Here is a 25,764-nt window from a genome sequence, read left to right as displayed (position 1 = left end):
ATTACTTAATTTTTTCCCAGTCTGTGTTTTGGGAGCGAGTGATGTGCTGACCCAATTAATGGACTCAACTTTCAGACATCCGCTGGAACTTCACAGAAAATCTGTCCCAAGCCTGGTCAGACTAAAGTACTCCTACCTTAACACTTAACAGGCTTAAGTTTTTCCAAAGGTGTGCAGGAGCACAACCCTGAATATTGTCTTGGTCCACATTTATTTCACCATGCCATATGTACCGCCCCTTTAAAAGAAACCTGAAGCACACCTGACCCAACAGCAGATCTGTCATCCAAACCATTTCTTATGATCATGATTAAAACTCAGCCTCCCCCCCAGCCTTCTGAGGCATGATGGGATGTTTTATATTGGGCACAGTGCCATTAATTATTTCTTTGATGGGAGCTTGTTTGTTATGATAATAAATGCCGGTGTTCCACCTCCCAATTTGATGCTCACTGGATGAAAACGCCTTTACAATCACCACACACTGATGTTTGAACCGAGGCAGGTTTTAATGTGAAGCTTTTTTTTTAAAATATATTGTGCAAATTGCCTTCATTTACAGGCTCACCTCAGCCGCTGCACCTTTCACAGAGTGCACTTTAATTTGTTTTGTTTTTTTTCCCTGCACAGCTCTTTGTGAGTTTTAAGAAATAAATAATTGCCGGTGGAACTTGCAAATGTTATCTCAAATTAAATAATTAAAAATGCAGATTTAGGTGGGAATAATGAATCCCAGGAGGGGGGACGGGAGGGGGGATTCTGAATGGTTTTGTGCTTAATTAAAGTTTACAGACGGCTGTGATGGGACGCGACGTCCTGTTTTCTGAAAATATTTGCAGAGCGCGTTTCAACCCCTTTGTAAACATTTAACAGTCTTAATCAACTCATTAATCAAGCAAATTGCAATCATAACGTCCAATTGTTTTGTGATGGATAAATAAATGATAAACAGTCGTTTTTTTAATTGAACCAGTCTGTGCTTGGTTGCTGGCACCTTTGTGCCTTGTGTACAGAATCCCTCAAAAATACAGCCGGCATTAAGCTTGTTGTTTTGTCTTGATTATAACTCATTCCAGCGAGGACTTTTGAAGTACAGGAGGACACAGCTTGCAACAGGAAAAACTGCAAACTTGCTGAAATTAAGCTCCCATCAGTTTGAATGCTTAGACAGTAAAAAGATGATAATACTATTTTGTATACTGTATACTATATTGTACTAAATGCCACTGTCTTCTCTTCTTGTCATTTCCTGGAGAAACACTTGCAGGGATTTTACCACCAATTGCAAGTGAACTTTGCATAAGCTACAATTTTCTGCACCAAGTTAGCTCAAGCACTCATAATTCAAACTATTTTTTGTCATGTAACATGTTTTTTAACCCTTTAAAGCTGGTCAGCGGCACGCTCCGTTTTGCATAACTATTTTTAAATCCAGGTAGAACTGGAACCACATAAGCTAGCACAATATTTTTTTTTGCATATGAAACCAGAGGAGTTGTACTTACATCTTATGCCATCAGCTTGTCCTAAGTCATGGTTTCCTTCCACATATAGCTTTGCAAAAACTGCATAAAAAGCACTTGCAGCAACAAAAACATAATATTCCAGAAACACGCTTTGCCGATCCATCAGCTGTTCATAACACTTCCTACATTGGAATAGACGAACTATCGCATGTCACCCATTACCTTCAAACCGGAAGTGACGTCATTTTCTCGGAAATGTAGTTATTTTAACTTCAGGGTCTCATAAGCCTATACTGGTGTTTTTAAAAGTTATGTTTGACTTTATGACTTTCTGTGTCGTTTCTGGGATGCTTAGAAGTCAAATTGCACTGCTGGAAATAGTTTATGTTGATGCATATGCCGTTTTTTTGCAAATTTGCATTACAATATTTATTTTTGTTTTTCCTGCAGTATATAAAAATTGGTGTATTTCAAAAATAAAACTATGAAGACACTCAAAATAAATATCCTGTGGTGGGAAAATATTTTGTGGAACTTTTTTGTAGTTACAGTTTTGAGGAATAAGCCTCTTAAATTTCTCTAACTAGAAATATATGTTAAAAAAACAAAAACAATTTTACATTTTTTTGTAGTTTATTGCACTTTTTTTTTGCTTTTTTACTATGCACTTAATGCATACATATTATTAAAATTTGGGTTATAATGGTTGTATTGATGTATAGCAACTTGAAATGCTCCCAAAAATGGCACTACAGCATGTAAAAATATAATATAAGATCTGGCGGACATGGTGCTATGGTGGGTCTTAAAGGGTTAAGTCACTATTTATTGTAAAAAAAAAACATTAATCATAGAAAATGTCAATATACAAAACTCCATATTTAAAACAAATAATTTAAGTGCTGATTAAAACACTAGGATTTCTAAGCCACTAATGTTAGCATGTCTGGCTGACTAAGTCCCCCAGTCACACAGGCTTAGAGACCAGTTGGCTACCACTTGGCAACCAGCATTCGCTAAGGAAAAATCCAAGCAGTGGTGAGTGGTTGATGACAGTTGTTGTGAAGCTTAATCTTGAAGGTTCTCATGCACTTTTTCACTACCGTAGTAACTGTATAGAAAAAGGTGTTTATATGAATGTGTGGTTAAATAGATGTAGAAGAGTAGAAAAGTACTATACAAGTACCCCTCCATTAAATAAAAGTACAGGAACACATATAAATTTTTTAGGGCTGAAAAACACATTTTCTATAAAAACTTCTGAGCATCAGTATTATGGAATCAATAATGTGGACTAATGCACAGCTTCTTGAACATACTATGCTGTAATCCTGACTTTAAACCATTGAAACATGAGCGATGATGCTGCTGTTTACAGATTACTAGTTTTAGTTTAACAGCTTTAAAATTTCACCACATCTGCCAGTAACAGTTGAAAGTATTTACTGTTGCTTTCCATAAACCAGGTTGTCATTGTTTCAGAAAGTTTGATGGGAAAATCTACCAATTTTATCACTGTAAACTGTATAAATGCTCTACTGAGTGTGAAACGAGTTAGGGTAGGGGTCAGAATGCCCTAAAGAAATAGGCCAACTGTTAAAAACTTAAAGGATAAGACAGATTTTCCACTCAATTGTTCAGATCACAATAAAACCAACAATGCCCATAAACTGGAAACCAGAGCTTCATGTCTCAGACTGATGAGTTGCTGCAATGACACTGAATCAGTGACTAGCTCTGTGGACTCGAGGGACTCAGTATTCGCGATGTTCCATCCAAATGAGTTTTATTTGAATGTCAGGCTTCCAGCTGTGAATCAGAAAACGCTCCCACATCCAGCACTTGTTCCATTATTCACTGTCTGAGGAGCAGCTCCAGGATCTGTTTGCACATGACATCATCGCCACAGTGCTGCTCGGCTTAATGAGACACTGCTTCGCTTTCACTAATTAGAGCTGAGGAGGACTGTGGCATTGAAATAACACGTAGTAGTTGTTTTTTGTACATTGTTCACCTGAACCTTATACAACTTTACAGGAGGCAAAAGAAGGACGCTACATGCCTGATCATATGTGGTAGCTAGAATTCTTCTCAGCACTGCAAGAGTGCAAATTGCTGCCACTCTCCCACATGCAAGTAGTTGAGATAAAAATAAAGGTCAGCTTTGAAGATGGCCACAGTCTGCCCCATAGTTACTGAGCAAAAGGGCGCAGAACATCTTGGCCCCCATGTCAATCCAACTTTACTCCCATGTCCTACATTCTTTTTATTTTGTCACCTATGCAAATCCCCTATATGAGCAGGATAATGCTTACCAAAGGGTAGATTTGTTTTGTTTTTTTAAATATAAACCTATTTTTGACTATGAGTGTGATCCACCCCATGAGTTCCAAGAAGTTGTTGGCGGAACCTGTGGGCTCCTTGGTTGTCCCAGATTCTTTTTATACTGTCATGTATTTATAAAGTACTCTGCAAAGTCCCTCCTAATTTATTTATATTTTGCTTCCAAGAAACAAGAATTTTTTGTCCTTTTTTCTAAAGGTCCTGGAATACTTTATACCAACAAAAAATTACCTGAAATCATAGCATATCTCAGCATGGTGTTGCATGGCGCTGGCTCTCCCACTTTACTTATGTCATTTTGTCTTTAACTTTTAATGCTTTCATATATATTTTTTATATGAGATCTAGGTATAAGGGGTCTGCAGCCAGTGTAAACCCATTAAGAATTGAGGAAACAAGCCTGTAATGCCCCTACCTTTTTTCTCCCACTTTACTCCAATATCCTATATTCTTTCTAACCTGCCATTTATTTATATTTACTATAGGGGGGTTGAGAGGGGTTGCATTACAAAAGATAAATATACCCTGGATGTTTATCCAGGGTGTAAAAACTTAATTATTTATTTTATATTCTCAAAGATAGTATACATCATTTACACTATACCTATATAAACAAAGATGTGTGTGGTCTAGCTCATAAGTAAAAAGGGTGCTGTAAGTATGGTCCCTTTTTCTTTTTAATATGTAATGTATTTAGATTCGCAATGTATGGTATTTTTATCCTATGTATAACCATATATATTTTAAAGGAAAGGGCTTTAATCTGCTTTTTAAGCAAAAATGTTCTCGTCAAAACAAATCAGAAGGTTATAGACATATTCATTTGGATTTTAAAATTGGCTAAACTTCTGTTAAAAATTATCATTGGCACAAAAAAATATTAGAAAGTTTTATCAGTTCAGTCCCGAATAAAAAACATCTGCAACCTCCAGGCTGAGTTCTGCCCTCTGATCGTTCACACAGTTTAACGAGAATTGTCACATTTTTTTAACGTAGCACCGTCAGAAAGCTGAGGCCCGTTGACCCAGAACAAACTAAATTACAGTTATGTAATGCGTGCTGCTGACTGACTTTATTTCTGGCACTGATATTTGAACCAATTAAAAGCTGCATATCAGCTTGAAGGGTGTCTGGTTTTCTTCAACTTCACTGTGAAATGTGAAAAATGTAATTACTGAACATACTGTAGAGAGAAAGTGACATATGTAGGCTGTTGTTCCCTTTAAAATGAAATTAAAAAAAACTTATTTGGGCGAGGGGGTTGTCTCAAATATGCAACATCTATTTTAGCAGTTATAGAAATATCAGATATGGTTTGCAGCCTGTACAGAAAAGTTCTTGGACATGGCAAGCTGACTTAAAGGATAAAGTGATAGCAGATCTTTACATGAATCAAAAGCCCGTTCCTTTTTTAAATACGTTTCATTCTGCTTCGTCTCAGCTTTCGCTCTTTGCCCATCTTCCAAGTACAACTTCTCGGTACAAGCCAGTGTTTCCAACCACAGAAAGGAGTAAGCATATTTGCTCTTTATTGTATAGCGCTGTCTTAAACAAACATAATCCTTGGCCCAGTTCATCATTGTCTGTGTTTATATCGTCATTTAGGAAGAATAATGTGTGCCTGTTGTACAGACCAGCGTGTTTGCCAAATTTCCCTCTAAGTGGCCACACTGCTATTCATGCATAACTTTAGGCCTTAAGAAAGTTGAAATAGATGTGCTAAAAATAAAAAAAAATTGCACACAAGCACAATTTTACTGAGGCTGAATTTTTCCATAGAGACCAAAAGTTTTACTGCATAAACGTTTATGCAGAAATCTGTTTATTTCTGCTGTAAAGTTGGACATTTTGACCTGGAAGTCTATGGAAACCTCTTTGGAGTCTCAGGTGGACACTAGAGGAACTACAATTTTTGGCTCATGCACAGGTCAAGGAAGGATTGACCTGTTGCTTCAGTTTTTGGTGGTGTATCCATAGAAATGACTGGTTTCTGTGGAAACATGTACTCCCCCATTGGTTGGCAGCGGCTCCCGGAGGTTGCTAGCTCTTGCTAGGTGAAATCGGTTGTAAAACCTCCTACTGATTGTTTTGGTTGCCTGCAGTTTTTTTTATGAAAATAAAAAAAACATGTCAAAAGTCACAATTTATGGTTTAAGGGTAGGCTCCTTTTCTGGTTTGTGTCACGCTTTTTACAGTTTCACTACAGCTGAGAGAGTTGTTGGAGACTATTTATAGACAAGTCTGTCACTTCCACAGTGACTGAAGCTGTTATGACGATGTATTACCTAGATTGAGACTTTTTTCCCCTAGTAACAGGTGATTGCCAGGGAATTGCTAAAGCAGGTCAGTAGACACACATGACTGGGACTTTGTCCTGCAGTTGCCAGATGGTCTTAGACCAGTCTCCAGGGCTGTAACTGTGGATCTTTTTTTTTTTTTTTTTTGTGATCCTATATTATCATCATCACTGTCACACATGCAAAACCTGACTCAGGTTAATGTTACATAGTTAGTGGTCTGCAAAACCTCAGTAGACCATTTTGATTATAAATGATCGACATCTCCCAAATCTTCATTGCCAGCTATGTGGGCAGCCACCTCACTCTCTCCGAATGTTTGTACAAAGTGATTTAATTGGCCAGCGCCTGTGCCAAAATGTCAGAAGTTGAATTTCTCTTAACTTTCAGTCGAAGCGGCGTGAACAAAGCAAAGTAACGGATCTCTAATACAGTTCTCCAACATTCAGTGTCACCAGATTCAAAGTGAATGACTCAGGGTCCTGCAGGCTGAAACGCCTTGAGTCGAACCAAAGACACGGGAGATGTAAAGCATATCACAGCGAGTTCATTCAATTCAATTCAATTCAATTTTATTTATATAGCGCCAAATCACAACAAAAGTCGCCTCAAGGCGCTTCATAGATACAGAGAAAAACCCAACAATCATATGACCCCCTATGAGCAAGCACTTTGGCGACAGTGGGAAGGAAAAACTCCCTTTTAACAGGAAGAAACCTCCGGCAGAACCAGGCTCAGGGAGGGGCGGCCATCTGCTGCGACCGGTTGGGGTGAGAGAAGGAAGACAGGATAAAGACATGCTGTGGAAGAGAGACAGAGGTTAATAACAGATATGATTCAATGCAGAGAGGTCTATTAATACATAGTGAGTGAGAAAGGTGACTGGAAAGGAAAAACTCAATGCATCATGGGAATCCCCCGGCAGCCTACATCTATTGCAGCATAACAAAGGGAGGATTCAGGGTCACCTGGTCCAGCCCTAACTATATGCTTTAGAAAAAAGGAAAGTTTTAAGCCTAATCTTAAAAGTAGAGATAGTGTCTGTTTCCCGAATCCAAACTGGAAGCTGGTTCCACAGAAGAGGGGCCTGAAAACTGAAGGCTCTCCCTCCCATTCTACTTTTAAATACTCTAGGAACAACAAGTAGGCCTGCAGAGCGAGAGCGGAGCGCTCTAATAGGGTGATATGGTACTACAAGGTCATTAAGATAAGATGGGGCCTGATTATTTAAGACCTTGTATGTGAGGAGCAGGATTTTGAATTCAATTCTGGATTTAACAGGAAGCCAATGAAGGGAAGCCAAAACAGGAGAAATATGCTCTCTCTTTCTAGTCCCTGTCAGGACTCTTGCTGCAGCATTTTGGATTAGCTGAAGGCTTTTCAGTGAGTTTTTTGGACATCCTGATAATAATGAATTACAGTAGTCCAGCCTGGAAGTAATAAATGCATGAACTAGTTTTTCAGCGTCACTCTGAGACAGGATATTTCTAATTTTAGAGATGTTGCGCAAATGGAAGAAAGCAGTCTTACATATTTGTTTAATATGTGCGTTGAAGGACATGTCCTGGTCAAAAATGACTCCAAGGTTCCTCACCGCGTTACTGGAGGCCAAGGTAATGCCATCCAGAGTAAGAATCTGATTAGATACCATATTTCTAAGATTTTCAGGGCCGAGTACAATAACCTCAGTTTTATCTGAATTAAGAAGCAGAAAGTTAGCGGCCATCCAGGTCTTTATGTCTTTAAGACATTCCTGCAGTTTAACTAATTGGTGTGTGTTATCTGGCTTCATGGACAGATAGAGCTGGGTGTCATCTGCATAGCAGTGAAAATGTATGCTATGTCTTCTAATGATACTGCCTAAGGGAAGCATGTATAATGTAAACAGAATTGGTCCTAGCACTGAACCCTGTGGAACTCCATAATACAAGTTCATAACTTGTGTCCTCTAAAACACACTGTATGTAATGTTTATTACTGCTTCCGATTGTTCTGCTGTGAGCACGAGTGGATAAAGCTTTGGAATAGCCCTGCTCACAATCAAAATACTTAATATATTAGCTGTGTTAATATTTAGTGTTAAGTTTACAACCTTTTTTAAATCTTATCCTTGATGTTATGTCCTTGCTGAACTTTTTTGCACATGTTTCTTATATTTCCTGGCCTGTGATGTGTGCAACACTTTAGTTAATGTAATCTAATGTATTGAGTGCTTGGATAAAAAACAGTCTCATTGAAAACTAGTTTAATCTTTTGAGATATATATTTCTTTTGGGGGGGGGGATGGAAAAAACAAAACGATGAAATGTTACACATATGGTATTTCATGTTTAAGCTCTCGCTTGGGTTTCTTTGGTTTTTCAGTTAGCAAGATGATATAATCTTTCAATCTTTAAAATGTCTCATATTTTCTTTTCTTGTATAATTTGTGTACCATATGCACGGATGCTTTATCAGATTTCGTCAGAGTTCAGCAAGAACTTTACTTGGTCCCACAAACACACAGAACTGATGGAGATGCACGCTGTCGTGCAGTAAATGCTTTGCTCGCTGATGGTTTCATCCATTATTGCAGGACCTTGTTTTCTGCTTTAGCTGAAAGCCTCAAGTGCCTCCCTTCTTATATTTATCAAATCTTGGGTGCTCTGCCGGGTGAAGTACACCTTCCCTGGCTCCTTTTACAGATACACATATTTTAACAGGACACAGGGAGTCCAATTATTTGCCCACTTCTCACTTGTGTTCCTGGAGAGCCCTACTCAAGTGATTGGCGGATGAAATGCACACTGACATGTATTTCTCATTCATGTGTGCCACGCTTCCCACCAACAGTAATTTCTAAACTGATTTCCTGCACAGTCTCACCTCAAGTGCCTGCAGTCACTTCTTGTCAGGGCATGCTAAAAACTACGGTAGAAGAGACAAGAGAAGAAAAAAAAAAGCACAAAACACAATTTCTAATCTTACACCTTCACTTACTTTTGATGAACCCTGAAGCAGGGCTGAATTAATGCCAGACCTGGATACCTCACAAAGTGGCAGAAAATTGAGCTGTTGGCTGTCTGAATCATTTCGCCCCAAACTGCTGTCTTTACAGGTGGTTTGAAAATAAATCTTCTTCTAAACAACCAGTTTGTCAAGTGTAAATTCACTACCAGCCATTAAAATTCATACATCTTTTTTGTTTAAGTTTCTTTTTTCTCGGAAAAATCTGGAAGCTGTTCAGGCAGAGGCTTGCACAAGCTGGGGAAGGTTAATTTACCCGAGCGTCCTTGCATAATATTTGCTGCACGATGACAGGGAGGCGACACGGTGGCAGTCACTTGATTGACAGTCACTTAGGGGTGTGCCATTTAACCACAGTGACCTTCCTCACATGTCACCGCCCTTATGAAAAGGTCACCCTTGTTGCACTAATGAGTCATCTGATTTCATGACCGCACGACTGTTTGATGCTGCCACAAGAGTTCGAGTCGGGGATACTGTCAGAGAGGTGAACAAAGGTAGCAGTGTGGGTACTGATTTTTGCATTGTCTTAGCATCTTTAAAGTAAATGTTGTACCTTTATTCGAATAGCATAAACATGATAGCAACAAGAAATCCATGTTTTTCTTTCAAAGACAGGTGAAAATGGTGTATTGCAAACATTATCAATAGAAATGATGGTAAATGTTGTGGGCGTGTGGAGCCTGTAAGCATGGAGCAGGCGATTGACGGGCCTGCATGGTAAACAGAGAGCTAAGCCTAAAGGCAAAGCTGATGATTCACTTGTCGCTCTGTGTTCCTACCCTCACCCTATGGCTGTGAGCTGTGACGAGATACCTTAAAAAAAGGTTCCAGTTATGACTAGCAGGGTGAGCTTCCACTGAAGACTAGGGTGAGGAGTTTAATCAAACAGGAAGGGTTTAATATAGAGCCTCTGCTCCTCTGAGTCTAAAGCAGGGGTCCCCAATCCCAGTCCACGTGGGCCGGTGTCCCTGCAGGTTTTAGATGTGTCTTTGACCCATCACAGCTGATTTAAATGGATAAATTACCTTCTCAACATGTCTTGGAGTTCTCCAGAGGCCTGGTAATGAACTAATCATGTGATTCAGGTGTGTTGACCCCGAGTGAGATTTAAAACCTGCAAGGACACCGGCCCTCGTGGACTGGGATTGGGGACCCCTGGTCTAAAGGAACCAGCGAAGGTCGTTCAAACATCTGCTGATTTATCTGGAGCAGCAGAAAATCTGTGTGCTGGGAGCTTCACAGATGGGTTTCCAAGGCCGAGCAGCTCCTGTAGATGTAATGTATAGGTAGCCTAATATCTTGGTCTGCAGAGTCTATGAGAGATGGGATACGCTCCACCTGAATTCCTAAGTTTGGGTAAAAGGAAACTGAGGAATAGATGGCTGGATATCTCATTAACAAACTACAGCAAAAGCTCACTGATGTGTCATCGATCTATAGGTGTGCAAAAACCTGAATGTTTTGTTTGGCGCCCATCATTTGGTGAGTCACACCACTTCCATAGAGCGGTAGCGTAGATGCTTAATTAGCTTGAGTTAAGCTCAACAAACACTGGACCATGCCTCGTAAATGATAAAAGATAGCAGAAAAACTAAACTAAACTCACACTAATGTGTAAAACTGGTGTACTGCCCCTTTAAAATACCTTAAGGAAGAGGTTTTAATTTACACAGTTAAACAGAGTCTCAGCAGGAAACTGATGCATAGTTTTCTAGCTGGCATTTACACTGAGATGCTGAACCTCGAGGTCATAGAGTAATTTATCTGCAATCCGTGTCATCTCTTATCTTTGTGATGGTACACTGTAGTCTTTGTTCTCTTAATGGGCGCTCATTGTTGATAACTGCTCTCGTTGTATTAATATGCTGGTGTCTATGAGCGGTATGAAAGCATATACTGTAAAAATAACACGCACTGCTATTATGAATGTTTACCAAACAGCAAACATCACTCGTCAAGGCCGTGAAGCATCGAGCGCACAAGAGCTGTTTTCATTGTCATCCATCTGCCTTGCACTGCTCTTTGCTTCAGGCCTTTAGCCCGCTATGTCACATAAGGCAACACGAGAATTAGTAGAATAAGCAGATATTATCTTACAACTCCATAATGGAAGCACATAACTAAATACCTCGAGGAAATTGCATAAACAAAAAGGTAATTGATTCCAGGCAAGCTGCAGGTGGACACTTAATTACAGGAAATTTATTAAGCAATATCCATTAATCACATTGACATGGAGTTATTAAAGGGATGCACAGTTTGCACTTGCTGGATAATGTAATAATATTAAGACGAGTTGCTAAGCCAATAGCATTGTTCTGCACAGACAAGAGCCCTAAACACTGTTTAATTCAGATAAATATGAAGAGACTTCACCAGGACCTGGAATTAAATATTTACAGGAATATTTACCACAGTGGAGACATTAGCAGCATAATGATAGTGTGTGTGTGTGTGTGTGTGTGTGTGCAGTATATATACATAAGTACTGCTAGCCAAACATACCGATTTTGCTGAAATTACAAAGGCAACAAACCAAATGTGAAGCTTTCGGTTTGATTCCAGCCGCACATTAATAAAAAAAAAGTTTTGGGACGATGGTATGTTTACCCCCCTGTTTAGCGCTCAAATTCAAATTCATGCAGAACGTGTTTTTTGGCTTCTAAGATGTTCCCTAAAAACCAGTTTGTAGCTCAGGACCAACAAGCAAGACATCTATCTGTATGTCCACAATGACCCCACTAATGCGTCTTCACCTCAAACTGAGCTCAAAATGGGTTTCAGTAGCTGTGCTTCAGTAGATTTAAATTGCCTTTTTTAAAGCCATATTTGACAATTTTAGCGATTTTTAGCAAATTACAACACACACTGTGCAACTTTGCAGCATATTTCCTCCTGTACCAAACTGAAAAATCTTTGTTTGATTTTCTGTGATATTCAGCAAAGTCTGCAAAGCTTGTGACTTTTTGGTCACTTCCATTGATGGGCAGAGCATTAGACAGGCTAATCTTCACTTCACTATAACTGAAAGTCTTACCTTCACATGCAATAGGTAAAATGCAGACTTTAGAGATGTGCAGGGTCAGTCAAAATGTGGGACGCTGTCTGTCTGAAGACATTGAGACAGTGGGTAATCCATTTGACAGCTGAGGTGAGCATTGGACTGACAGCCTATACTTAATGGATGACAGCTGGAGTGGTTGAGTTAACTTGGAGCGCAGAAACATCTGGGTTTTTTAATCTCTGATTTTTTATTTGTTGATAGTCTTCAAATACATTAAAACTAGCTAAAAACAGGAGAAACCTTCCAGCCATAAACAGTCATTATGGAGTACAGAGAGTTTTGTCAATATAGTTACAAAAACCATCGCTACTAATACTTGGTAATAATGCTGGATGACTAATGCGGCTAGAGCTGTTTTTCCTACGTTGCCACTTCTAGTACTCCTGCCATCGTTTTATTGCTACAACATAAATAAAAGAATATGTACTGTTACCGCAGTTAACACAGATGGCATGTATTTAACGTAAGCTTGCTTACATAGATACGTCTGAGATACAGTGAGAGTGCAGCTGTGTCTAAAAGCATAAAAAAAGACTCCTGACTTTGACAGTAATCCTCATTGACAGACCTCTCTCTTTCCAAGAACCTGTCTGCATCCTCCTGAAGGAGAGACTCGGGGAAATTGGCCTTATTCCCCACACACTCGGAGGCAAGTGGCAATTAAACCGCTGATTAACGTGAGCCCGCTCTCAAACACAACTTCATAGGAGTCTGACAGAACAGTGGGGAGATAATTCAGAAATCTCCTGACCTTGTGCTTATTATCTCCAGTTAATGACTGTTGCTGCTGCCGTTGGCCTCTTGATGGAACCTGCTCAACCTGTTGGATTCATTTCTTTTATTTTGCACATTTTCTTCTATTTGCAGGAGCGCCTTTTATACAGCGGGAGAAATCCTATCCTCAGGAGTGTTAACCTGATTTGTTTATGAAGGGCTCACAGACCTATTTTCCTTCAATGACGTGACATTTCTTTGTCTCTTTCAGTGTCACAAGGACACATTTACATATATATTTTGCCATAAATTAGCGGACTGGCTAATTATCTTCAAGAAAATGACACCACAGCCAAGAATAAACACTTATCTTGGCATTGTGATCTCTTAAGAAGAAAGGTTGCAGGGTTTAAGTAAACAGAAATACCATGTAGATGCTTAGAGAAAGAGAAAAAAAGAGATTATTATTATACAAAGCCTCTTATAACCACGCAATGCCAGTAATTTCAAGGAAGTGATGCTGCTGATATCTCGATTTTCCAAGGAAAAGAACATAGGAAAGTGAAAATCTGTTTTCAAAATGATTACCGTCATCATTCGTGCTAAGCAAATGTCCAAAATTAAGTAAGATTAAATAGAATTCTTGTAAAAGTTTGAGCTTTTTATTTAACATATTAAAGAATTATTAATTGACCCGTGTAAAATTAATAAACCACAACACTGAGACGGTCAAAACTGCACAATTTAATGAATGAGGTTAAGAATATGTAAAAGCAAATATAGCACACCTGTTTAAGAGCCATTTGAAACCATAAATTCCTCAGGATCCAGACAGCATTTTAAATGCACATGCGATTGGTCTGTTATATATAAATATATGTATATGTTATACTGTACTTTGATTGCACACTGCTTTGGCCAAACTGCTGTTCGCCACTCTGAGTTTTTAGTTCTTCGTTAAGGGTTTAAATCTGTAAGAACACAGAGAGAGCTTATACCCAATGACAGGCCTCAGATGTATATCTAAAACATTAAAAGAGTTAAACTGCTAATAGTTTTGGTGCCAGCAATGTTAAAATGGTTAACCCGTATTTATTCATTTTTATCCCTTTGTCATTTAAATTGTAAATCTGTTTGATCTGAGTTTTAAGCTACAGTAACATAAATGCAGAAGAGTAGAAAATAGAATATGTCCCGAGGAACAGAAGATACAAACTTTATAAGATTTATATATATATATATCTTTTCCATATGGGTAGGCACATACAGGAAAACTAAACATTGTTTTAACTAGAGATGGACCGATCCGATATTACGTATCGGTATCGGTCCGATACTGACCTAAATTACTGGATCGGATATCGGAGAAAAATAAAAAATGTAATCCGATCCATTAAATATCACGAAAGCACCTCACAAAACTTGCAACACACCGTAACTCACCTCAGAACGTTAGCACGTCGGAGCAGTATGCATCACGTGATAGAGCGGCTGTGGCATGCGGGACCTGTCGGTGGTCTGGATAGCATTTGGAGCTTCGCTAGCAACCCGGCATTTCATCTCCGACAAAGTTATCCCGAGAGAAGTAAAGCAAGTGTGTAAGTCCATCTCTGAATGTTTGTAAAGCATTCCTGCGTTAAGCTTAACAAGCGACTGCCTCTCGCTCTCCGGCTGCTACTTCAATCGTGAAACTGCTTAACGATCAGCTGATCAGCTTTTCTGTCGCGAGTCCGTGTCTCTTGTTTGTTTTTGGCCCACTTTGCACCAGAAAGAGGAAACCAGCGGCTGAACAACAGCAGCATGTTTAAGCTTGATCAGCTGTTGTTAGAATTTATTTAATATTACTTTCTACTCGAGGATCTTTTTCTACGTAGCTGACGCTGGTAACTGTGCAGGGGCGGATCTAGCAAAGTTTAGCCAGGGGGGCCGATAGGGCATTAACAGGGAAAAGGGGGCACAAAGACATACTTTTCTTTCTTATTCTCATTTAAAATGTCGAGCTTTTAATAAATAATTATCTGACACCCAAAGTTTTAATTTGATGTAAAATGAATAGAAGTCAATTACTGTATATAGTAACTATTAAGTCTAATATATATACCCTAGTAAGCTATAGTACTTTTTCCTTTGGGAAGGTACCATCTGTGCAGTCTGCAATTTTGTTGAAGAAAGATGTTGAATCTATTTAATATTTCTTGAAAAATAATTGATTTCTGTGCATTTTTTTTCACACTTCATCAAATTAAGGTTGATTACGTCGATTAAGCATCATGAGGTGGAGCGTGAGGGGTGGTTCCCTATTTTTTATTTATTTATTTTTGTTGTTGCTGGGAGTTGGAACCCTATTAGTTAGGTTGCTTAATATTTATGCTAAGTACTCTTTAAAATACCAGAATAGTGAGGATGGTGTAGGTTTAAGTTTATTAGATTGATCAGTATTGCTGAACTATGAAATATTTTTTTTGTATACAGGTATAACAGAATAGCTTTAGTGTAGTTGTTGTTTTAAACTTGAGTATGAACTTGAGTATGAACTTGCAAAATGCAGCAAGATATTTTAAAAAACAGTTTTGTTGATTAAAAAACACTATATCGGATTCATATCGGTATCTGCAGATATCCAAATTTATGATATCGGTATCGGTATCGGACATAAAAAAGTGGTATCGTGCCATCTCTAGTTTTAACTTAACAGTGTCAAAAATACGGTGTCACAGTTGTCAGCGCCTTAAGCTTTACGGTGGATCGCCTTCGTGATGCAAACCTAAAGAGATCTCTATGTCCGCCTGGAACTGAACCAGCAACCTTTTTGCTAAGCGAACGTGTAAACCAGCCAACTTAATAGAAACCCTTTTGGAAAAGGCATTTTGAATACGCCTCGTTCATACAGGGCTAGATGCTGGTGACTGATGGCTGGTGCTGCAGACCATCACCTCTGTTCAACAGTGGTTATTTGCAGTGGACGTAGATGCCTCCCTTAGTCCTCTCTCAAACCATCTGCCTTCTTGGTCCAAAACATGAAGGTCAGCATACTCAAAAGAGTGTCTGTGGAGTAGTTAACACCTCCACAGATCCATGGCACAACAGGAGGAGGACCACCTCCAAGGAGAAGCTGATTGGCTATAGCTGCCTATGATGGGACACCTGTCAACTAAAGCGACCCTTAACTCCAGTTTCCAGGTGGAAGACTTACAACATTTAAAAAGGATATGATAGAAATAGCCATAAAGGTCAAAAAAGTAAATATCCTTTTTAACGCTGCAAAGTTGGACATTTTAACATGGGAATCTATGAGGATTTTTAAGGTGGACATTAGAGGAACGGCAGTTTTTTGGTACATGTGGATTGGCTTCCTTTTTCAGCTCCAGTCAAGTTCAATTAGCAGGAAACATGTTTTTTGGTGTAACAGTAAAGCAAGATTAAATGCGTCTGTAAAATGGTGCATTAAAATGAATGGATTCTTGGAAGTTACATAAAATATGGGGATTCTTTAATCCTTTAATTTGTTAATTTAAGCCTTACCCAGAATGCATTTCTTTCAGAAGACCCATACAGATGCGTAGAAACTTCTGGTTATGCGTCTCTAGATCAGCAGAAGGCCTTTCCAGGTCACAGTGTGTTCAAAGTGACAGATCTCAGCGGTGGCTGGATTCATCGTTATTGATCCATAATGTGATCGGATTCATTCTGGTTATTTCGCGCTGTGGGGTAGTTAAACTCGTCCTTATCAGGGGTGTGGGTGGTATGGCAGTGTGTGTGTGTGTGTGTGTGTGTGTGTGTGAGGAAGGGGGGGGCAGTCAGCATTTGCTGTGACCTCGGGGCGAGGCATGTGCATCCAGGAACCGTCGCTGGTTCCTCGCACGCCTCAGTTTGATCCCGTAACAGATTGATACACCAAATAGGAGCTGACACGCATTGCTAAAGATGCCAATGGTAATTAATTAGCATCTCATTTTGACCGCAGCACAACAGGATGTGGATCTTGCTTCTCGATGCCATTTCCCCTCTAGGCTTTGTATTATCAGGGTCAGAATCCCGCCTCGGTGCTCTGAGGGCCGCCTAATAAATTGAGGAGGGCACGTTGACAGTCACATTTTCATGGGACGTCCCCATCTCGGTGGCTCTCAGCGCCCCTGGCTATGACAAACCATCCCAGCTTCAGTGCAGCTGAGGAGATCAAAAGGTGACTAGCGGGGCCTCTAACATGCGTCTCATTGGAGGCATTAGCTGAAGAACATTTCACTGACTGGCATTTTGACACATGGCCTATGTCTCTAATTGAGATGCAAAGAGGTCGAACACAGCAGGCGAAGCGTTGGAGTTTTGAAATCTTATAGTAAGGAACCCCTTCCATCCTTCCCCTCTTTGCTAAATTTATGATTTTTAACATGCTCTTTCTCAGTTTACCTTAAGGGGGTTTGGTTGGTCTCAGCTTTTGTTTATTTGCTAAAATAATAAAAGTGAGAAAATATTTCACTTTGTGCTCCTCAGGGAAGTAACAAAGGATTACAGATTTGCCTTTTTTGCAAGTTGTTTTTTATGCATTCTGGCAAAAAATTGGCAGCAGATTGATCTTGGTTCCTTTACAGTTAGTCATTGAAATGACACATGAAGCAGAAAGCAAGAACACAGAAATACTTTGTTTTGCTACAACTTTGATGGTCTTTTTTTTAAAGTGTGACCAGAAAAAAAAGACAAAAAAGTTTGAAACTGCCTTTTTCTTTTTTGCTGCTTTGTATGGATGTGCAGTGAAATTCTGTTGAGACCTTCTACACGGCTGGAATGATGGCTTTGCTTGGAGCGAGGACGTCCCCACCGAGAGGCTGCCGTTTGATCAGTACCGACCTGAAATGGGCCAGGTCAAACCAGGTGGAGTTCATAAAGATGGAGTCTTATGCTTTGCTATGCAAACACCTAATAATGTTAATGGCAGATGCTTTTATTATTAAACAAACCTGTGGGGTGAATATTTGGGAACCTTTAATTGTGAAAGAGTCTGTTTAGATCAAAGCACATAAAGTCACCAGTTACTAGCTGTTTGCTAGTATGTATATTAGCACCATATTGATTCTTGTTCTGCACACACGTATTCTACAGCTAGTTAATGAATATGAAGTCTTGTGCATTAATAAAATCCTTCTTTTAAAGTGACATCTTGCTTCTAACTTACTAAATTTGGCCTAGAGACCGGTTAGCAACCACGTGGCAAAAACTGGTCGCTAGGGAAAAACCAGTATTCCCACATTGGTTGGTGTTTGTTGGCTGCTGCTAGGGAGAATTAGTCACAAAGAGCTGTGGCCTCCTCATGATTGGCCACCAGTAGCTTGCATAGACAAGACCAACTTGTCTGCAAACGACTCTGAAAGTGTGAAACGTACGGTACAAACAAGGAAAATGCACCTTTTGGAATGTGTTAGTTGCAGCCAGTAAGGAACAACTTTTACTTTGAAGGCCTCACTTTTCAAGGTTCTCTACCAGTCAGAGAGTAAATGTAAAGTGATTACAGACAAATCGGCGACTATGGGAGACTCTGGCAATTTGCTAGTGAACAAAGAGATCGCAAGGACGTCATTGATAAAGCACCGTCTTTGGATCCAATTTCACCCAGCAACACGCAGCAAACTCCAACAACCGCTTGCCAACTAGTCTGGGAATACACATTGTTCCGTAAAAACAAGCAGGTCGAGACCTTGATGAAAACTTAGAGTGGATCCACATATTTCCAACTTTTGTTGCCAGATTCATACTAAAACATAAACATTATGATTGCCTCAGCTACTCTTTTTTTGGTGCTGCTCTTAAATACACACATAACATTTGTAAGGCCAGTGTTTACTGTCATCTATTGTGCTTAAATCTGAACACGTTCAGTGTGGTGTACTAGTCACACACTAGTACACCACACATCCCTCCTCTCCACTCCTTTTCACATATGCATGTGGTCATGTAGGAATGTCCCAGAAAAGATCCATATCGTCAAGAGTAAATTAGTACAGCTGGAAAAAAACAGACTTATTTTGACTACAGTGGCCCTGATTGAGCTGCAGTAATGCACATTAGATTTGCTGTGGACTAAGTTGCCTATTTACGCTCATTAGAGGACACACAGTGCCAATGATGGTGCAGCAGATGTTGGCAGGATGGGAAGATGAAGTCTGGGGAGAGATGTAGTTGGTTCGGCCCAGTTCACCAGTAACAGAGAACAACAGATGCTAATGCAGGGGTCAAAGGGAAGGAAATGTACCCTCCCAAAACATCCCGAACCCAGAAGATGATGATTAACAGTTTGATATTGTCACTCTGCCATCGTTTTCTGACATGTATAAAGTGTTTCTTTAGACTTTTATGTAAATCTCAAATTTTGGACCTCCCTACAGGAAAACTAATGTCTCACATAAATGTAATAAGCTGTGATGTTGAGCAAACAAATGTAATCTCTTAAATGTCTTTGTCTTTGCTTATCTATCTCAGAGAATTATTGGACTATAACCACGTCCTTAGTATAAAAACAGAATTATTTTGTGTATATAATATTGCTTGCACTTGATGACTTGCAGACACTTTTCAGTATACCACATTTTCAGAATCAGAAACACCACAAAAAAAAATCCACTTAAGTGTTGCAAAAACATGCTTCCCTGTTTTCAGTCAAGCATGTGTATTTAAAGTTACCGAAAGTAAAGTTACAGGCTTAAAAACTCGCCCATGGTTACATAGTTCTTAACATATTGCAGCACATGAAATGACCATGGAAAGTTTGAGTTCAGGTACGCAAAGAAAAACACCCAAATTGCAGTTACAGGCATTTTCCATGACAGCAGCAATCTAATCCTCTTTTTTTTCCTCTTCTTCTTTTAGGCTAAGATGTTTTTATAAACCCCTCGGGGTTTCATTGCCTCAACCGCACTCTGTTTGTATCCCTCTTTTTTCCTCCTTTCTTCTTCTTCTTTTTTTTCCAGCGGTGTATGGGCAAATAAACTCAAAGCTACAGCAAACCTCCTTGGAGGTTGAAAAAGGAGAGAGATGACAAAAGACAGAAGAGCAGAACTGATGTGTTTGATCAAATTATGGCTCCGGTTTGGACCAAACAGACGCACGGCTTAGCCAGAATCCAGCGGTATTACATTCATTTTTTAACCTCGACAACCCTGTCAAGACCTGTTTGAACTTTATCTGGGGCAATTCGCTTTGCATGTTTCCAGGTCTGCAAACGAAAGGAATTGATATGACGGTTGAAATCAAGAAGACTTGTGTCAACAAAAGCACCGTCCTCCACTCGAGGGAAACTTTGAGGCTAAGCTGCTGTTTACCTGTAGGGTTTACGTTTTTAGGTTCACTGTCTTTAAGGAATGTTTTTGCTTTCTGGGATCAAGAGGAAAGGAACAAAGGCTAGAAACATTTGTTGCGAATTAAGTCTTCAGGGGAAGAGAGTTGAAAGAGAAAAAGCACCTATGGGCTGCAGCCTCAAGAGTGAATGGGGTACAGTAGGTAGAGTGAAGCGTCCTGCCTCTGCCAACCACACCACCGCATTCAGATACTGTGGCTTATTGGATCCAGGCTCTGCGGATTTGGGGGAACGAGGCACGGCTCGCCCGCCCAGTCAAACCACAACAGAAGGCATGAAAACAAACTTCTCAGAATAGCAGTGCTCTCCGTAGTTTGGCTGCCTGTTCAAAGATTTGTGGGGAGATGTTTGATCTTAGTTCAGTAATCAGCCATTTTTGTCAAAAGCTGCAGCAGAAGATTTAGCACTCTGGTGGCTCCAAATGGCAGCGAGAGGCAACTGCCTGAACTTTGAAGGTGCAGTGTGCAGCTTTTTTTTGTTTGTTTTCACGTCCACGCCGCTGGCAGGTATATTTCAGCCGTGCACTTGTGTCCTCTTCAGGCCTCGGCACCTGTCAGTCACTTCGACAGACCGCTGACAGATCTTCAGTCCTGCCTGCTTAATGAGAAGAAGCAGCGAGGCGCTCATCAGTTTTCTATTAGTGCCTCTAAATACCGAACATTTGCTTTCCCTTTTACCTGCAGTCTGAGATGTCAGGATAGTTCTTTTCAGACTTTAAAGTCTGCAGCATCTCAGCATGGAAGGACTCATTCAATATTCATCAACTGCATTAATGCAGTAATGATAAATGATGTATATTCAGCTTAACTTATTAATGGATCGAATCTCCGCTGTAACAACAAATATAAAAGAAAACGACTTGTAAGACAGTGAGAAAAGTGGAACTTATGTAAGTGGATTTTAAAAACTTCCTAAAATATAACTTTGCCATGTCTTTTGGGGAAAGCTGTACCAAAACGTCATCAAAGCAACTTGCACCAACATGAATTATTAGGAAAAGTTTTAAAGTTAAAACGTTTGAGTGTGTTCTGGTTTTAAAAAGGACGCAGGGTGTAAAATGTTCTGTCACTGAATGCAGCTGGTTTTGCTAACTTAGCTTTAATACTCACTTTTATGACAACTATAGAAGAGGCTAAAGCACAACTGCTACTATTTTACATGTTTGTCTCTATTTTACAGTAATGTACTGTCAGCTTGATTTGCTAGCGCATTACAGTAATTCAACAGACTTGTCTACAGCAGGGACGGCAATGTTAAAGCCTATTTAATTACAAAGCTTAAATGCAAAGTTAAAAAATACCTGAAACATAACTGAATGCTTTAAAATGCAAATGTAAATTTTAGGCATTGAATAATCAGTAATCTGCATGCGTGATCGTGAATTGGTTAAAATTAATAAATTTGCATACATTTTGCATTGCACTCTAAAAATTTAGTCCAATAAGGAACTCATAGTGTAAAAATATATTGTTGGTATTCATGACTCAGTATAACAAATGCTATCAATTTATCATAAAATAAGAAAAAATAAGAAAAAGTTCAACTGTATTTATTCTGAAGCATACTTTTATCAAAGGTTGCTAAAAATGAAAAAATAAAAATTTTAATGGCAGAATAAAAAATATCTGAGGTAAAAATATGTAATAAATATCATAAAAATTAATTTCTAAGTAAAAGAAAAATCATTTTAAAGAATCACTTGACAACTAATTACAGCACATGATATTGAATATCACATTAGCAATAATATCGAACAGCAATAAAAGTAATGATTTCACATTTAACTGGAGTGTAGTGTTCAATGTGACTGATGTTATTACAGTGTCATTTTACACTTTCTTACTGTAAATGTAGAACTACACTTCACTGTAATTCATTCAGTTTCTTGTCCTTTTTTTAAACTATGAAAGATAGAAGCTTTGTCACATTTCCTTTCCTTCTTGCGCCCCACGGTTAGGGGAATACTCTGGCTCTCAACATTTTACCAGCCACCCTGAAGATGAATGCTCATCAATCGCTAGAGGAGTCTGTAGGCCCATTTTACTTACTATTGCACCACTCAACTTTTGTAACCTGGCACAGGTGGTGTGGACAGGGAAAAGTTTCAGTGAAGTATCAGGGCAGGGTCTTGGATATAACAATATTACACAGGGGAAGATGCTGCAACAAGTTTTAACTCAATAGACTTTCTAATGAAAAAAAATCTCTCCCAAATATGTTGAAATACATAATTAATTTAAATTTCATTTATATAGCACCAAATCACAACAACAGTCAGTTTAAGTTGCTTGTGATGTCATTATCACTGATGTCATACATTAGTTTTTTACCCTGTTAATCCTCAAAGGAGTCTGAGTCATGTTACTTAGCTTTAACTGAAAACCTGAACCTGACATGATAAATGGAATAACAGCTACAACACTGTCAAATGAAGGATTTCAACCTAAACAAGAGTCTGTGCATGCTTTATTATACAATAAAAACGAACTCCATCTCGCTGTTGATATTGTTCTGTTAGTTGTATTTGCAAAAAAACGTAAATTGCTGTATAAAATTTGCAGCAATTTCAAAGTGAGTCGGATTAAATGTTTGCAAATTCATAAATAAATAACCAGAATTTTAAATTTAATGGAAAACTGGTTTGTGAATTGAAGTTAAATGCCAAAAATTAAAGTTGAATATAAAAATTTTGCTTTTAAATGCTAACTAGAAAACTATTAATGTTACTTGGTCCATTTCAAACTGAACTAAAGTTTGAATTTAATAGAAGAACTTGTAGGAAAACAAGAGCTTGAATGCACTGTAATAAAAATCTATTTCTGTTTGTTGAGTTTTGAAGGTTTTAAAAAAGAAAACACTAAACCGTCACTGTCGCTGCTCTGAGATATTTGAGAAAACGCTATATGGGTTGATAATAGAGTAAAACAAACAGCCGAGGCTGGAATGAGACAGAAGAGTGGAGAAAAGATGATGTACATTATGAGAACATGAATGCATAATAAGCGTCTGCAATTAGCCCGGGCCAGCCATTGGCGTATTGTAATTAATGCGCTGCCTGTACGTCACATCAGTCAGAGGAGGCTCAGTCTAATTTGGGCGTGGGATGGGTGGGGGTGCAGATCAGATCCTGGGATAATTGTGGGTGACTCCGGTCCCTCTCAGTCGGCGGGGTGGGACAGAGCTCAGGTCTCCAGAGGACGTTAGAAAACTGCAAATCCCCCCACCCCTTCATCATTTGAACATGTGCCCTGCAGAGCTCAGTGCAAGAACACAGACCAGGGCAGGAGGGTGTGTGTGTGTGGGGGGGGGGGGGGGGGAGGGGGCGGGGGGGAGAGAAAGAGGAAAAAAAGTGTTTTACATTCACAGATGATCCTAATTTGGTGTGGTTTGGAGTGTAATTTAGATCAAACATAGCCATGTAAATGAGTCAGGGTTTTCATAATTAGGTGCCTCTGAAGAGGGGAGGAGAGCAAAGAGGGGAAGAGCTCGGACCACATCAGTAGGTGTGGTGGTGCTGAGGCCGCTCATCCACCAGGCAGGCAATTTTCAGTCCCCCCCCCCCACCACGCCGAATGTTCAGAGGTGAGAGGGAAACGAAAGCGCGAGCAGCAGCAGCAGCTTCAGCGAGCGAGCAGGCAGGGGTTAGTTTAGGGAAAAACACACTCCCAGCGGCACACGGCAACAAAATAGGTCACTCTGCGCCGATTTGGCTTGTCTGTTTTCACTAAGCAACCGACTCAGCTCAGTGTTTGGTACAGAGGAAGGAACTGGCCCGCTGCCAGCGCGCACAAGAGGCCTGTTTTCCCCCCAGTGGGGCCTGTTGATTGAGGATTACCACACTGAAATATTACGGGTATTGTGTAGGTGTAATGTTTACATTTGCATTTCGTGGTGGAACAGCTCACAATGAGGAGCAACAGTAGAATGAGACTTAATTTCTATCAGCAGTATTAAAATCAGCCAACAGGAGGACGGCTGTAGATGCACACAAACACACACACACACACACACACACAGGAGTGAGCGTACACACAGAAATAAAAATGAAGTCAGGCAGTGAGCAATTAAACAGATGTGAATAAATAATGGATAATAAAATTGGATAAATAAAATAAAACAATGTAACAGTAATGCATAATGGAGGAGCTTTAAAAAATAATGCACTGTGTAGGTAAGTAAGCAATCTAAATAATGAGATAACTAAGCAAATGATTATGTAAGACACGCGAGAGCTTTAAGAAACATGCCGTCAGTTAGTAAGAAGGTGAGAAGGTAAAAAACACAAGCAAATAATTTTTCTAAAACAATCCTAAATATGAGACCAAAATATATCATTTAATGGATAATCTTTAAATAAACACAATATAAGGTAACACTTTCTAAGATTTTAGAATATCACAAATAAATTGTAAATTGAGAGGTTATTAGATTTGACTGAATGCTTACTTTACTCTTAACAAACAATGTTTAACTAATGGTTTGTACAAATAATTAATTATCTGATACTGTATGTTCATTTATGTCTTTAGTTTACTAATTATATGAAATTATATAATGCGTTAGGATATTGTTGTATCTCTGTCATATCCAATGACGTCAGGTATTTTTTAGTCTGAAAATCCTAATTTGAAACATATCTCAGTTCACTTGTAAACACATCAAACGATGTCAAGCACGCCAAAGCAACAGGTGACAATTTGTCCATAAAAATCTAGAAATGTTGGCTAATCAGAAGCTAAAAACAATAACACGTTCTAAGGTTAGAAAAGGTGATAAAGATGCAAACCTTTGAGGTTTGATGGCAAAATCTTTGTTTTCTTTGCCCACATGATGCAGAAATCCTGTTTCACTCTTAAACATGTACTCGTGAACATGTGGACAGGGATGCAGCCTCGTGGCAGTTCATGAAATAGTCATGTCTCATCAGTCCACGGTATATTTTCTCAGAGGTCTCAGTGGTTGTCTCCTTGGAGCTCTCCCATGGATGATTATTGAATTCTTATTGTTGAATCATGAACTTTGACCTTAACCGAGACATGTGAGGCCTGCAGTTCTTTAGATGTTGTACTGGTGTACTGGTCTTTTGTGACCTCCTGGATGAGTCATTGAAGCTCTTGGAGTAATTTTGGATGGCCGATCACTCCTGGGAAGGTTCAGCAACCATGTCCAGACTGACAGATGTCACTGACTTTGTTTCTCAGCTGCTTCTTTAGATCGTGGCATGATGTGTTGGTGTTTGAGATCTTCACTTTCTTGTTTGCCATAGTGACACATACCAGTTTGACAAAAATGGGCAACTGCCTGAACTTTAGGTAACCAGGCTCTTTGAATGTTTGAATTCTGGTGTTTTCAGTCCCTTTGCGACAGATGTATGAAATCAAGTGCCTGAGCTAAAGGTTAATGGATAACTTTCATATTTATTAACAGTGATTATTATGGTGAATTTAGCCCAACAGAAAAACAACGACAGTGAAATAAAAGCAGCACGTTGAGTCTATATTTGTTTAACAGTTTGTATATTCTCCA

Source organism: Mchenga conophoros, linkage group LG23, assembly GCF_057382185.1.
Source record: "Mchenga conophoros isolate Kocher_MC1m ecotype Shallow Benthic linkage group LG23, M_conophoros_male_GT1.1, whole genome shotgun sequence".
In the NCBI taxonomy this organism is placed as follows: domain Eukaryota; kingdom Metazoa; phylum Chordata; class Actinopteri; order Cichliformes; family Cichlidae; genus Mchenga; species Mchenga conophoros.
Note: the sequence above shows the minus strand (reverse complement) of the source record.